This window comes from Pituophis catenifer, unplaced genomic scaffold, assembly GCF_029215685.1.
Source record: "Pituophis catenifer annectens isolate HBS135680 unplaced genomic scaffold, rPitCat1.0.hap2 SCAF_1, whole genome shotgun sequence".
NCBI lineage: Eukaryota > Metazoa > Chordata > Lepidosauria > Squamata > Colubridae > Pituophis > Pituophis catenifer.
This window is the reverse complement of record NW_027256881.1, coordinates 100,492,090-100,505,306: the sequence shown is the minus strand read 5'-3', so window position 1 is coordinate 100,505,306 and position 13,217 is coordinate 100,492,090.

Genomic DNA, 13,217 nt, shown 5'->3' with positions numbered 1-13,217 from the left:
CCGTCCCCACAGACGCTCGGCGGCCGCGCCCCCCCCCCGCCTCTTTTTCCCGCGCAGCCTCCGCCGCCGACAGCTAGTCCCATCCTTTCTAGCAGAAGCGGCCGCTGCGGGGGGGGCTAGGAAGAAAAACGTGAGAATGGGGGGAGGGGGGTTTGCTGCTGCACGAGCGCGTTGGCCTGTCCATCTTCCCCGCCGCTTCTTTTTGAGGGGGATCGGCGAATCCGTTTTCAGGGCAGGTGGGTAATCTGCTCCGTGGACTGAGGGCTGCCTGTTCTTGCTGCGGCTCTAAATTTTCTGCTGGTAAAATGAGTTTTCTTTCGGGACTACAGGTAGTCCTTGATTTATAACAGTTCATGTAGTGACCGTTCGAAATAACAATAGCACTAAAAATGCAAGTTACGACCATTTTTCACAGTTTGGACCAGTGGTGGGTTGCTACGGGTTCGCCCCGATTCGGCGGCAGCGGGAGGTTCCACCCACTCACCCGGGCACTTCTGCGCATGCACAGAAGCAGCGAGCGCCCACGAGCGAGCGAACCGGTAGCGACAGGATTTGAAACCCGCTACTGGTTTGGACCTTTGCAGCATCCCTATGGCCATGTGATCCAAAGTCAGATATGTAGCAACTGGTTCATATTTGTGACCGTTGCTGTGTCCCCAGGTCATGTGATCCCCTTTTGACAAGCAGAGTCAATGGGGAAGCCAGATTCACTTAACATCCATGTTACTAACTTATCGACTGCATTGATTCACTTAACAGCTGAGGCAAGAAAGGTTGTAAAATGGGGCAAAACCCACTTAACAAATGTCTCACCTAACAACAGAAATTTTGGACTCAATTGTGGTCGTAAGTCAAGGACTACCTGTACTTCGTATGTAACGTGGAAGAAGAAGAACATTGATTCTTTAGTTGAATTTTGGCTCCGTAATATCTGAGGATGAATTCACAAAACTCACCAAGGAGGTTAGGTGGTTCCTGCTTAAGCTTGTTGTGGGAACCCAGCCATTGTTTAAGTGCCAAACCTCTTTTCCTGAACCTTCCTCAAGTCCATTCCCAGAATTTTCAACACAATATGGCAATTTCTGTGAATTCTGTTATGTTATGCCCCCATATGATTCATTAACTCAGATTCAGGTTTTATTTTATGTACTGTTGAAATTATATCCTGCCTCTGATCAAGGTGGTTTACAGCAATTAAAAAAAATATACAGTCTATCAAACAAAGCTGTAAAATCAACATGTGTAATTAAAAATGTAACATAAAATTAATATCCATAAAATACCATTAAACTAAAGTTCAATAACAGGAGGTGTAATTTTCCTAGATATTGGGAAAGAGCGAATACACAACTTTCCTAGAGCCAATTTCATAACCTGAGAACTGGGGGAAGGGCATTTCTTGGATATGTGTAGCTGAACTTCTGACTTCAAAAGAGCCTCTCATGCTGTGAGGAATACACACAATGACATTTGTAGTCAACATGGGTACCCCTTTTTCACTATATTTATTTACCGATCAATCAAACCGGAGGTCTCTGCACACTGTACAGTATAAACAGTAGATAGCATGGCTACATGTCAGAAGAAGGTGTGAAAACATAATGGCCTCATTTGGGTCCGAATCAACAACACACAGCTAGCAGACTATACCTCTCTTTCTCAATTTCAGTTGACCTTCTGCACAGAGAGCATTAACAGGTTCTGCTGCTCTTTCAAAAGACCATGAAGCAGAATTCAAAACAGGCCTAACAGTGTTCCAAAAGAATACTAGGCTTACGCCCTTGTGTAATGTACGAATGGTGTTCTGTGAAGCAGCAATCCAGCATTACATGAGCAAATGCTTCTGTGGGAATCAAAGCCCAGTCTAAGCCAAAGTTGGCAGGAAGAGAGTGCCAAATGACCAGCAAGGAGGAATAGGGTATACCCACACAAATATTCAGTGGCCAATGGGAACTGGGCAGTTTCTACTCCTGAATGTGTCAATATTGTTAGAGAGGCATCACTGAATATTTGTCTGGCAAGGCTTGTGTTGGGAGAAGAGGAAAAACACAACATTCAAACCAAAAGAGCTGAAAACAAACAGGGCTACAATATTGTGTCATGAGCAATGGTGAGTTGCTCCCGGTTCACACCGGTTCATAAGAACCGGTAGTAAAAATTTGTAGTAGTTCGGAGAACCGGTAATAACATTGGCTGGCCACGCCCCCGAACTGGTCCCTGGCCCAGTTGCCGCTCGCTTACCCCGCCCACCTCATCAGAGGCTTTTTTTTTTTTTTTTTTTACTTTTAAAAGCATTTTTTCTACAACATCTTCGGCCGAAAAAATGCTTTTAAAAGTAAAAAAAAAAGCCTCCAATGATCGCGCGGCTCAGCTGGGATCGTCAGAGGCTTCTGAAAGCGTTTTTTCTCCAACCTCTTCGGCCAAAGAGGTTGTAGAAAAAAAAATGCCTTTAAAAGCCTCTGGCGATCCTCGCTGCGTTGCCTGATCGTCAGAGGCTCCTAAAAGCATTTTTTTCTGCAACCTCTTAAGGTTGTAGAAAAAATACTTTTAAAAGTAAAAAAAAAAAGTTGGCCACGCCCACTCAGTCACATTACACCCCCCACACCAAGCCACACCCACAAAATAAGCCACGCCCACAGAACCGGTAGTAAAAAAAATTAGAACCCATCCCTGGTCATGAGAATATGTCTTTAAAACTGTCAGCAGGGCATCCTTGGTTTGGGCTAGTGGGACAGGAGGGTAGTCCCAGTGAGTGGCTAAATTTTCTAGTCTTGCTAACCCAGAGTAGATCCACTGGACTCACTTCTCAATCCCCCATGCTGCAGTTTCATGCTGTTATGTCAGTGTCTCTGTTACTGCTTCCTTTCTGGGATTAGGTCAATGAAGAAGGGGCATGGACAGCCTGACTAGCTAGCCAATGGGGAGTAGAAAAATGGGGACTTTGACTCATGTCTGACAATCTTCCCCCTTCACTGCATTTCCTTTCACACAAGGAAGGCCTTGGTGCCTGTGGGGGAGGAACACAACATCCGGTTTGGTAGGCCACATTCCTATAAGGCAGTGGTCCCCAACCCCCGGTCCGCGGACCGGTGCCGGGCCGTGGAGTACCTGGCACCGGGCCGCGCAGCGGCCGGGGGACATGAACGCTGCAGCGCAAAGGCTCCTGGGCCGTGCGCAAAAGCTCCTGGGCCGTGCGCAAAGGCTCCAGGGAAGAGAGCCCCGCGCAGGTACGCACGTGTGGCCCAAAGCCTCCACCCCTGCGCGCGCTCAGCGGGCCACGGTAAAATTATCAAAGGCTGATTGGTCCGTGGCGATAAAAAGGTTGGGGACCACTGCTATAAGGGACAATATTTTTTGAGCTTTGGGGGACGTGTGGATGGGCTTCAGATGGGAATAGATGAGTGATGGCTTGATGTACCTATTTTGCCATTCAAATGAGCAGGGCTGAAAAAATAACGCTACTAAAAGTTGATTGTTTGGGAACAACATTTCAGCAGCACATTTTGGAGGTGCTTTAAGGAATAGAAAATTCCCCCCAAAGCCCAAAATGTAGTTTTTAGATCATGGGTTATTCCCTCTTTCTATATTAGAGTCGCATAATAGTCTTGAAGCCCATAGTGTAAAGTCTATACTCTGAATTATAAAGAGATAAATGTGTATTTCTTTAAGGTCATTCAACATTTTATCAGTGTGACGGTAGAATTAGATTCTCCTTGGAGTGCTATTTTCTCTCTGATGTAGACCTAATAACATTTTGATTCAAGTGCCAATTGCTTAGCCAGCAATGAGCTGTGGACCCATTTATTTTCCTAATCCAACAATATAATGTCAAAAAAACACATTCATTGGCATAAGGTTCTTTTATGAATTCTTTCTTGTTTTTTTTTTTTTGTTTTTTCTTTGATGTTTTTTCTTTGTTTGTTTTTTCTTTGTTGTTTCCATTTCCCTCTAGAGTTGGCAGAATAGCATACTAGCATCAATGAGACTGCCTTCACTGTAGAGTTCCATTCTGCCTCGGTAACAAGGGCAAGACATAGCACTGTCCTTACAAAACTCACACAGAACCAGTTTTAAAAGCCAAATCTCATTAGCCATTGAGAAAAATACTCACTTGCTCTCCTTACTGTGGACTTAGACTGGGAAGAAGGTAAATTCTGACAGGACTAGGCCAGCAGATTTAGCCATCTATGAAACCTTGCTCTATCAGCTGGAGGTTTCATATGGAATAAAACTATTGTGAAATATTCTATGGAGTAGCACTAAAGCTATGTTTAAAAGTAGCCTTTCAAGAACTGACGGGAAGAAGCTCTTCTCCTTCATCTCACAGTTGTTTGGAGGATAATTTCACACACACACACAGACACACAACAGGAGTTCAGGATCAGGATCAGCTCAGACATCTGGAGGTAAAATAAGTCAGCCTTCCCCACTCCCTCTTCCTACCCTTCAAGTCCTAGAAGCTTGAGGATATGCTGTCAGTTTGGTACGGGTAGCTGGACAAATGGTTCTTTTGGTACAGGGAAGAGGCCAGTTTGAAAGAACTGGACTCTTGCCAAAAGCAAAATCACTCTAAGAAAAATTAGCCACCATCTAAAGGAATCAGTGGATACTGGCAGATCTTAGTTCCTGACCAAGTCACCAACCATATTCTCAGTGATATATTATACAGGTAGTCCTCAATTTACGACCGCAATTGAGCCCAGAATTTCTGTTGCTAAGTGAGACATTTGTTAAATGAATTTTGCCCCAATTTTACAACCTGTCTGGCCACAGTTGTTAATTGAATCACTGCAGTTGTTAAGGTAGTAACATGGTTGTTAAATTAATCTGGCTTCCTCACTGATTTTGCTTGTCAGAAGATCACAAAAGCAGATCACATGATCCCGGAACACAGCAACTGTCATAAATATGAGTCAGTTGCCAAGCGTCTGATTTTGATCACGTGATCATGATGATGCTGCCAACAGTCGTAAGACTGAAAAACGGTTATAAGTCACTTTTTTCTGTGCCGTTTTAACTTTGAATGGTCACAAAATGAACTGTTGTAAGTCGAGGACTACCTGTAGTGTATTCTCAGTGGTATGCTGTAGTAAAATGTGTCATGGAAGATCAGAAAAAACACTGCTTGAATACCAGACAGCAAAACATTAACATAGGCTCCCTCTGTGGTAAATTGAAGAAAAAATGAAGTCAAAAGAAGGCAGCCTGTAAGAACAGGCTTAGGAGTTCATCTTAAAACCTTGGTTAGCAGAACGTGAGAATTAGCTCTATTAAAGGACCCTTGGATCAATACAGTGGAAATTGTGGGTCTTGCCAGCCCTCGTAGTTTATCCCAGGGCAATCTCTGACAATCCCAGTCTTCCCCTTTGCTTGCATAAATATCCACATCTCATTTCTGGCCCATGAAGGAAACTATTAAGTCATTGCTAAATGTATAAAAATAGTGTTTCTTCCTTAAGCCAACATGATCCCATCCCAGTTTTAACGTTTCTAAAATCTGTATTGCTTTGTCATTAGTTTGAAGGTAAGGCCAGATGACCTGTTGTAAGCATGACTGGAAATATGTTTTAAGAGTTTTACAAGATTCAGGCACATTTTGGTCATTAGCCAACCTTTATTGTAACTATTTCTTTTCTGGGATTTGCCTCTACACTAGCCTTTTGTTTCCCCTGTTGCCCATATACTTTTCACCTCAACAAACACCTATTTTTGACAGCAGTTTCTGCCCAGGCTTCCAATAAGCAGACCCTCACATTGTTAGTTATTAAAGGGGGGAGGCTTATTAGCACAGTGCCATTTTAAGAGTATTCCAAAGTGATAGCCAGTGTAGATCTTTACCTCTAGATGCAACAGCCTTACATTTGTTGTTGTTGCAGAGTTGTCAATTTCTGTATTGTACTTTCGTTCCTGACCTCCATGAAGCAAGACCCCTCCTTGCCCAGCAGTTACTCAGTTTCAGTTATTGATCTGCTTTGAATCATCATGGCAAGAACCAATCTGGAGCAGTCCAAGCAGATCCCCAAATTCAGACACTTCCACTTTGTACTGAAATGTCTTGATTGGATAAAATCCCTCTGGCCTCCCCATGTTTGGTGATACATTGGAGGAAGATAGCACAAATGAGATAAGAAAATCAATTATCTTGGTTGTAAGGAACGGAACACTCACTCTATTTCTGGGAATCAGAAGAAACCCAACTAAACAGAACTGAGGACTAGCAAAAGGAATAGCATGTTTTACACTATGGTAGTATTGTTTTCTGCCATCATAAGGATGAGTAAAGAGGCTTTCGCTCATCAATAGAAAAAGAAAAAAAACAGACCAATTTATTAATCATTTTGCAAGAGACGGAACTGGTCACTCTGCTTAAAGCAGAGTCCCCAGCTCATTATAAACATATTTATCCTATAATATCTTACATTTACTTTCTTTAGCCATAAAATCATTATCTTAATATGGAAATGTTTATTCTTCATAAATTACCATGTCTTTTCTTCCTTGAAATACCATTGGGACAAATAGAAACTGCTTAAAAATTGCAATTAAAAATGTCCCTAGAAAGTTCTGCTTAGTGGCCTTCATCCTGAATTATTAAGTATTTTCACTAAGATGACAATAGAGTGGAGATTAAACTGCTTTTTTCTCTAAAATAATTTCTTAACTTCATCAGAAGAATGGCCTGGTCTTTGGATCAAGCCATTGATAAATGAATAGACAAGGCCATAATCCATTTTGTAGTTTGCTCCTGCTTGGCTTACTTTATTGCATGAACTTAGACATAGATATTACACCACAGTTTATGACTCAGCACATTCCCCTCAATTTGGGTGCCTTCCAGCAGCTGTCATGGCTATTGCTAAAAATTCTGAGAGGTGATTCCATTCATTTGGAGAGTGCCAAGAGTAGGGAAGGCTAATTTAGTATGTTGCATAAATCCCAGCCACTTGAGAGTGTTCAACAAATCCTAGTTATCTAAACCACCATTGATGGTGTTAAAAGCATTGAACAATTTGGCTACTCAGTTTAAGTCACTTAGTAAAATTAAGAAATCTAGGCAAATTTTGGGGAGGGGGCTTTCTTTTCTAGAATCCCAATGGAACTCTGGCAACTAAAGTGGGAAACTAAAGTTAAAATTTGCACTGTTGCACATCTGTCAAAATAATGTGTTTGACTGTGTCAGACAAATGGCTGTTTTAGGGGAAGGAGTTCAAATTATAAAAGTATAATTTTAGTACAGTAGTATCTCTCTTCCCCCCCCCCTCTCTCTCTCTCTCGGTGGGTATGTTTAAAGAAGAGCAACCTTAGAACCTCTTCAACCTAATACTCTCCAGATATTTTGGACTTCAACTCTCAGATTCCATAATTTTAGAAGTCCAATACACTTGAAGAGCACTAAACTGGAAAAGTTTGTGTTACAGGCAATACTGGAAAAGTAACTCATCATCTGCAAACCCTAATAATTCAGTGAGACTTCTGGAAGTATTTGGTAAAATTACACATTTTTAAACAAGAAATTACTCAATAGCTTAAACTGGCAAAGGGTTGCCTTTCAATAAAATATCCATAACAGGGCAAAGCAGAAAACCAAGGAGCAAGTTGTTATTTCCTTTCTGGATGGGAATCCAGCTGGAGGAGGCATCAAGAAGGAATTGGCTTCAGAAATTACAAATCAGATGTATCCTCCAAGGGCAGCAGTGTCCACTCCATAAAACTTTGCTCCTTTTTCCTCTGTGCCCCTTTATCGCTGTTGAAAATATAATAAGATTTAAAAAAGAGTTCTAAGCCAAGCAAGGAGCAGCAAATGTTTGGCAGAAGTTCATAGTCTCGTAGCTTCTGTCTCCCTTCTGACACCATCTGTCAAGAATAAAACTTAAACTGCCCTAAATAATTTGTTGTGTTCTGTGGCAGCTGTCAAGTAATATTACTATAACTGATCCACTTCCGCAACAACTGAAAATCCATAGTGATCTATGCTGTTTTCTTACTTTTGGGGGGCTTTGTATTTTTTGTACTTCCTTAACTCATCTGCCATCCTTTTTAAGGATTTGGTGCAATCTGTAATGAAAAACAAATTTATAAATAACCAATTAATCCTGAATTGAATAAGAAAATGTTTGGAAACAGTTACTTAGAATAGTGTCTGTCTACCAGTTGGGAACAGCAGTGAAATACACTTACCTTCACTACCGGTTCAGAAATATGAGTGTGTGCACCTCTTCTGTGCATGCGCAGAGGGTCAAAAATGGGATGTAATGACGTCCCATTGGGTGGACAGAGCCTCCCGCCGGTGGCCTTACCTGTTTGCGCGAGCTGGGTAGTTCCAGCCAGATTTCAACTGCTGGTTGGGAGCCAGAACTTTTTCACAAAGTGTTTCATCTTCTTCTCGGGTTACCAGAAGGAAAAAAGTGTGTGTGTTTGCGTGTGTGTTTGTGACTTGCTACATGTGCAAGTCTTTTTTATGCAAAACATTTTTTCAAGGGTTTCACTTAGGTTACTCCAGTTTCTGTATCTTATCCTTGAGATAAGGCCATGCCATTTCTTTTACTGAAAAGATTCACTCCTAACCTACTTTATGAGGCAAGTAAGGTAATGTAACTGGCACATTGAATGAACATTTCTAGGCTTAAAATAGGATCACAGAAGAAGAGGCAGATGCTTCTCTTCACCGAAGAACATAGACATAATTCTCCAAATCAATCTCACTTCTAAAGCTAACTAACTATTCAGCAGATCATTTCCCTCAGAGAGGAGAGGAAGAGATTGCAGGCCATCAACAACATCTAAATGTTTATTTGTACAATTGATTCACTCTGTGAGGGAGATGGGTGGTTTCAAAATTTGATAAACAAATAGAATGACAGGTGCAAGCAAGCGATCAAGGTTTTGCCCTTTTTAATATGGACCACATGAATTGCATGCATTTAAAAAGGAGCAAGGCTTTAGCTATCCTGGTTGAGTCTGCAGTTTGACACTGTTTGGGAGTGCAAGGCTATATATAACAGAATTTCAAAAACTTATAATGCTATGTATCTCAAGCTTTCTTTGGTTTCATTTGAGTCATTGACAGGCGGGGTGCTTATTATTCAATCCTCAGAAAAGAGCCAACAAATCAGCAGTCATCCAACTTTGCTGATGCTGACCATCTCCACTCATCACAGCCAACAGATCCTATTTCTTTTTTTAATATAAATGTTATTGCAAGTTTTTTATAAAAAAAAGATAAAAACTAACAAAGAAAGAAAAAGAGAAAAGCAAGACAAAAGTGCAAAAAGAAAAGAATGATTAAAAAAATACCTCTTACTCTCTGATTACAAAAAAGATTCCTTTTTTTCTATTATCTATTTTTTTTTCTTCATCAGCAAAACTGCAAATCGTTGGTTTATTATTTTTTTTCTGTTTCATGCAAAAACTCTATAAGGGGTTTCCAATCAGCCATATAAACGTAGATGTTGTCTTTTTTCTAAGTTTAGCCATCTTCTACTTTTGAGCATATAATCTCACTTCATAGTCATATATTTTTTAAAAATTGTGTAACTTTTTTCCAGCTGCCTGTTCATTAGCTGCAGTAGAAAAGCCTCTGTTCTCAATTGTGTATACATCTTTAAAATCTTTTGAATTAGTGAAAATATTTGTATCTAAGTGTTTTGGGGCTTTATTAATTAATTTAAATGTAAATTTTAATTTGTTTTTAAATTATTGGGTATTTTAAATTTGTCTCAGCCAAATTATTTAATTCGTTTTTATTCTATTTTAAATTTTTGTATTTATGTGTTTTATTCTGTGGCTGTTCACCGCCCTGAGTCCTTCGGGAGTAGGGCGGTATATAAATCCAATAAAAGAAAAGAAAGAAAGATTATGCACCCACCAAACATGATAAAATGTCCCTTCGTGTTGTTCACATTTCCACTACCTCATTAGCCGTGGTTTGCTGCCAGTCTGAGTTCTAAATGCATCACAGTCCAAAGGCTTCAGATGCTTCTAGTATTTCTGATTGCATGCATTGAGTTTGGACTCAAGCAATCAGCTAGCTTCAGCAGCAGAGGCTTCAGCGTGTGTATAAAACTTGAGAAACACTGCTCTAACTACACCACAAATATGCTCTGTAATCACTAATGACCCCACCATCACCTCACCTCACCTCCAAGTGAGATGAAGTTTAAGTTACTTGTAATTATTTCTATTTTAAAGGAACATCTTTCCTAATCTCCAGACATATTTGCCCTGCACATGATCTGATATGCTTTGTCAATAAAAGGTTAGATGATGGGGGTCAGTGGCACAGATCTCCCCATCTCCCATTGAGCACCATTGGCCCCTCCAGTCACTTCAGTGTCCCCTCTGGGACCAGACCCCTGACTTCTTGCATAATGAGTGGCCAGCATTTTCTAAGGTGCTTCTGATCACTTCTTATGTCAGAGGAACCCATATAATATGCTCAAATTTCCAAGTGTGCTCTTTTTTTTTTTTTTCAATTTGATTTATCTCCGGAGACTCAGGGCGGCTTACAATGCGTTAAGCAATAGCCTTCATACTTTTGTATATTTTTACAAAGTCAGCTTATTGCCCCCACAAACTGGGTCCTCAATTTACCTACCTTAGAAAGGATGGAAGGCTGAATCAACCTTGAACCTGGCATAGAGCCTTGATAGTACAGTGATCTAAGCACCTTGTTATTAACACAGCTGCCTGCAATTTACTGCTGGTTCGAATCTCTCCAAGGCTCAAGGTTGACTCAGCCTTCCATCCTTTCTAAGGTAGGTGAAATGAGGACCCAGTTTGTGGGGGCAATAAGCTGACTTTGTATAAATATACAAAAGTATGAAGGCTATTGCTTAACGCATTGTAAGCCGCCCTGAGTCTCCGGAGAAGGGCGGCATATAAATCAAATAAATAAATTTTAAAAAAAGATTCCGAACTTACTAATTGCAGACAGCTGGAGTTAAATTACAATGTATTAGTCTGCTAAGCTATCTAGGCTCCTCTTTTGGAAAAGAGTTATATTTGCTTTTTAAACTGCAATGCTACACAGGGTTTTGTAGCTGTACTTTTCCTTTTTTTATTATTATTACTTTGAGACGCAGCACCATTTCCCCCAGCCCACTGGCTACTTCCAGATGCTCACTACTTATCGCTGCCTTCCACTTCAGTCTGGGCCCCCCTTCCATATAGCTGTCGGTACAAGAGCTCCCTCCTGCTCTACCCCTTTGCCTTCCTCTTGCAACTGCGATGGGGCTATTTTTAGGCAGGAGTTGAGTGCTCTTTCAACAGAGAGTAGACCTGTGTTCCGAAATAGCTTGACTGACAGGTCCTCTCTATCTACAACTTGTTAGTCGGAAAACATAGTAGTGACTAAAATCTACTATGGAAGCACCAGACTTCACTTAGTTAGTCCCACAATGTGATACATACATCAAGGAAAACAACTGGTGGTTGTTTTTACCAGCAGCAGTGAAACCGGGTGAGAGGAGAAGCAAAGCCACAAATGATATTCTTTAATTTGTCCTGTATTAAAAACGTAAGGATGATACCTGGCAGAGAAGTACACCTATTTCTCTGCCAACTCCAACGCTGGTGAGTTTTACTTCTGTACAACCATCTGGCTCTACTTTTGGACTTGCGTATTGGAACAAGTTGCTGTTAAATCAAGCGCCAAAGGGACTTAATTCTATTTCCTTCTTTAAAATTGCAGCTTTTTTTTGTTTGTTTCTTTTCCTTTGCTCTATGCTTTCCCAGATATGGCCCTCCATTTCCATTGGCTGGTGTTCAGAAATGCCTGGCATTAGGCAGTGCAACATTTTGGCCTGCTCCCATTTAACACCTGTTAAAGGCCCCCATATTCCAACTCAATTTTTTCTTGGCTGCTGTAGCTTCTATTACTGAAACCTTTCTCCCTTCCTCTTTTTTGCTTCTTCCTTAAAAGCCTAGTGACTTTCTTTTCATTTCCTTCTCTCTTTCTCTCTCCCCCACTTCTTTCTCTTTTCTATGATTTCCTTTGTCTCCTTCTCCTTTTCCTCTTTTCTTCTCAGCACTGGTTGTATAGAAAAAATGAGCATTTAGCAGATGAGCAGATGAGCCATGGCAATAATCTTTATCCCTTCTTAACCTAGCATTGGAAGAAATATCCATCTGGTTCAGTTCCAAGCTGGGAGAAAAGCACTGGAGACAAAATGGAGGATGGAGGCTGATTGGAAAGATGGTTTAATGATGAAGCAGAAGCACATGGGTGATTCTGGGCAGTTGACCACATGGAGTTGAGAGTGAGGGGTTTTTATACCTTCTCTTGGGCTTTGCACTTGAGTTTCCTCTTCCTGTGCAAGAACATGTATTCTATTGGCTGTTGACAGATTCCCATGGTGCCATGCAGGGGTCATGTTTGTCTGAGCTATGTTTGATTGAAGTTTGCTGGGGGTGGTGCAACTGAGATGATGCAATGAAGGAGCTTGTGTTCTGAAAGGCTGTTGGGCAATTCCTATTATGATTTAATGGCTGTCCTGGTTTGGATCTTGAGTGAGGGCTAATCCTACTTTGTTGGATCTTGGGTATTTGCTTATGAATAGAGCTATCTATCTCTTTATGTCTTAAGTGCTGACATCTTCTGTGTGCTATTAAAGAAGGTGGGGGCTACTTTAAAAGAGCATGTTCCTCCATTTCTCATCCAGGGAAATATAATATTCTGTCGTTTTAATATTTCTCAAAATATTTCATTCTTCTAGGAGAGGGGTGGGTACTAACTTTCTACACTAGCATGACAATCCTTTTCACTCAAGGCTATTGTGGTTTTTCCTTAACACAATTAGACAGGAGTTCCAATAATACTCTCCTAAAGCAATCTCTCTACACAGATTTAAATGGGGTAGCTCACCTGCATAATTACTGTAGCTTGGGGATAATGGTCTTTGAAAGGGTTCAGGGCTGAACTGCATAGTTCTACACACTATTTTGACTTCCCCCCCCCATTTCACACACACACACACACACACACACACCACTGATCCTCTTGTATTCTAGTGCAGCCCCCCCCCCAACCTTTGGAGCACCAGGGACTAGTTCCGTGGAGAGAGGTTTTTTCACAGAGCAGGGGGGGGGGCTGTTTCGCATGCTGCTTGCATCCGGTGGATGGGACTTCACTTGTTTGTGCAGCCCTTCACTTGTTTCTGGCATGCCGCAGCCAGTGCCAATCCACAGACCAGGGGTTGGGGACCCCTGTTCTAGTGTAT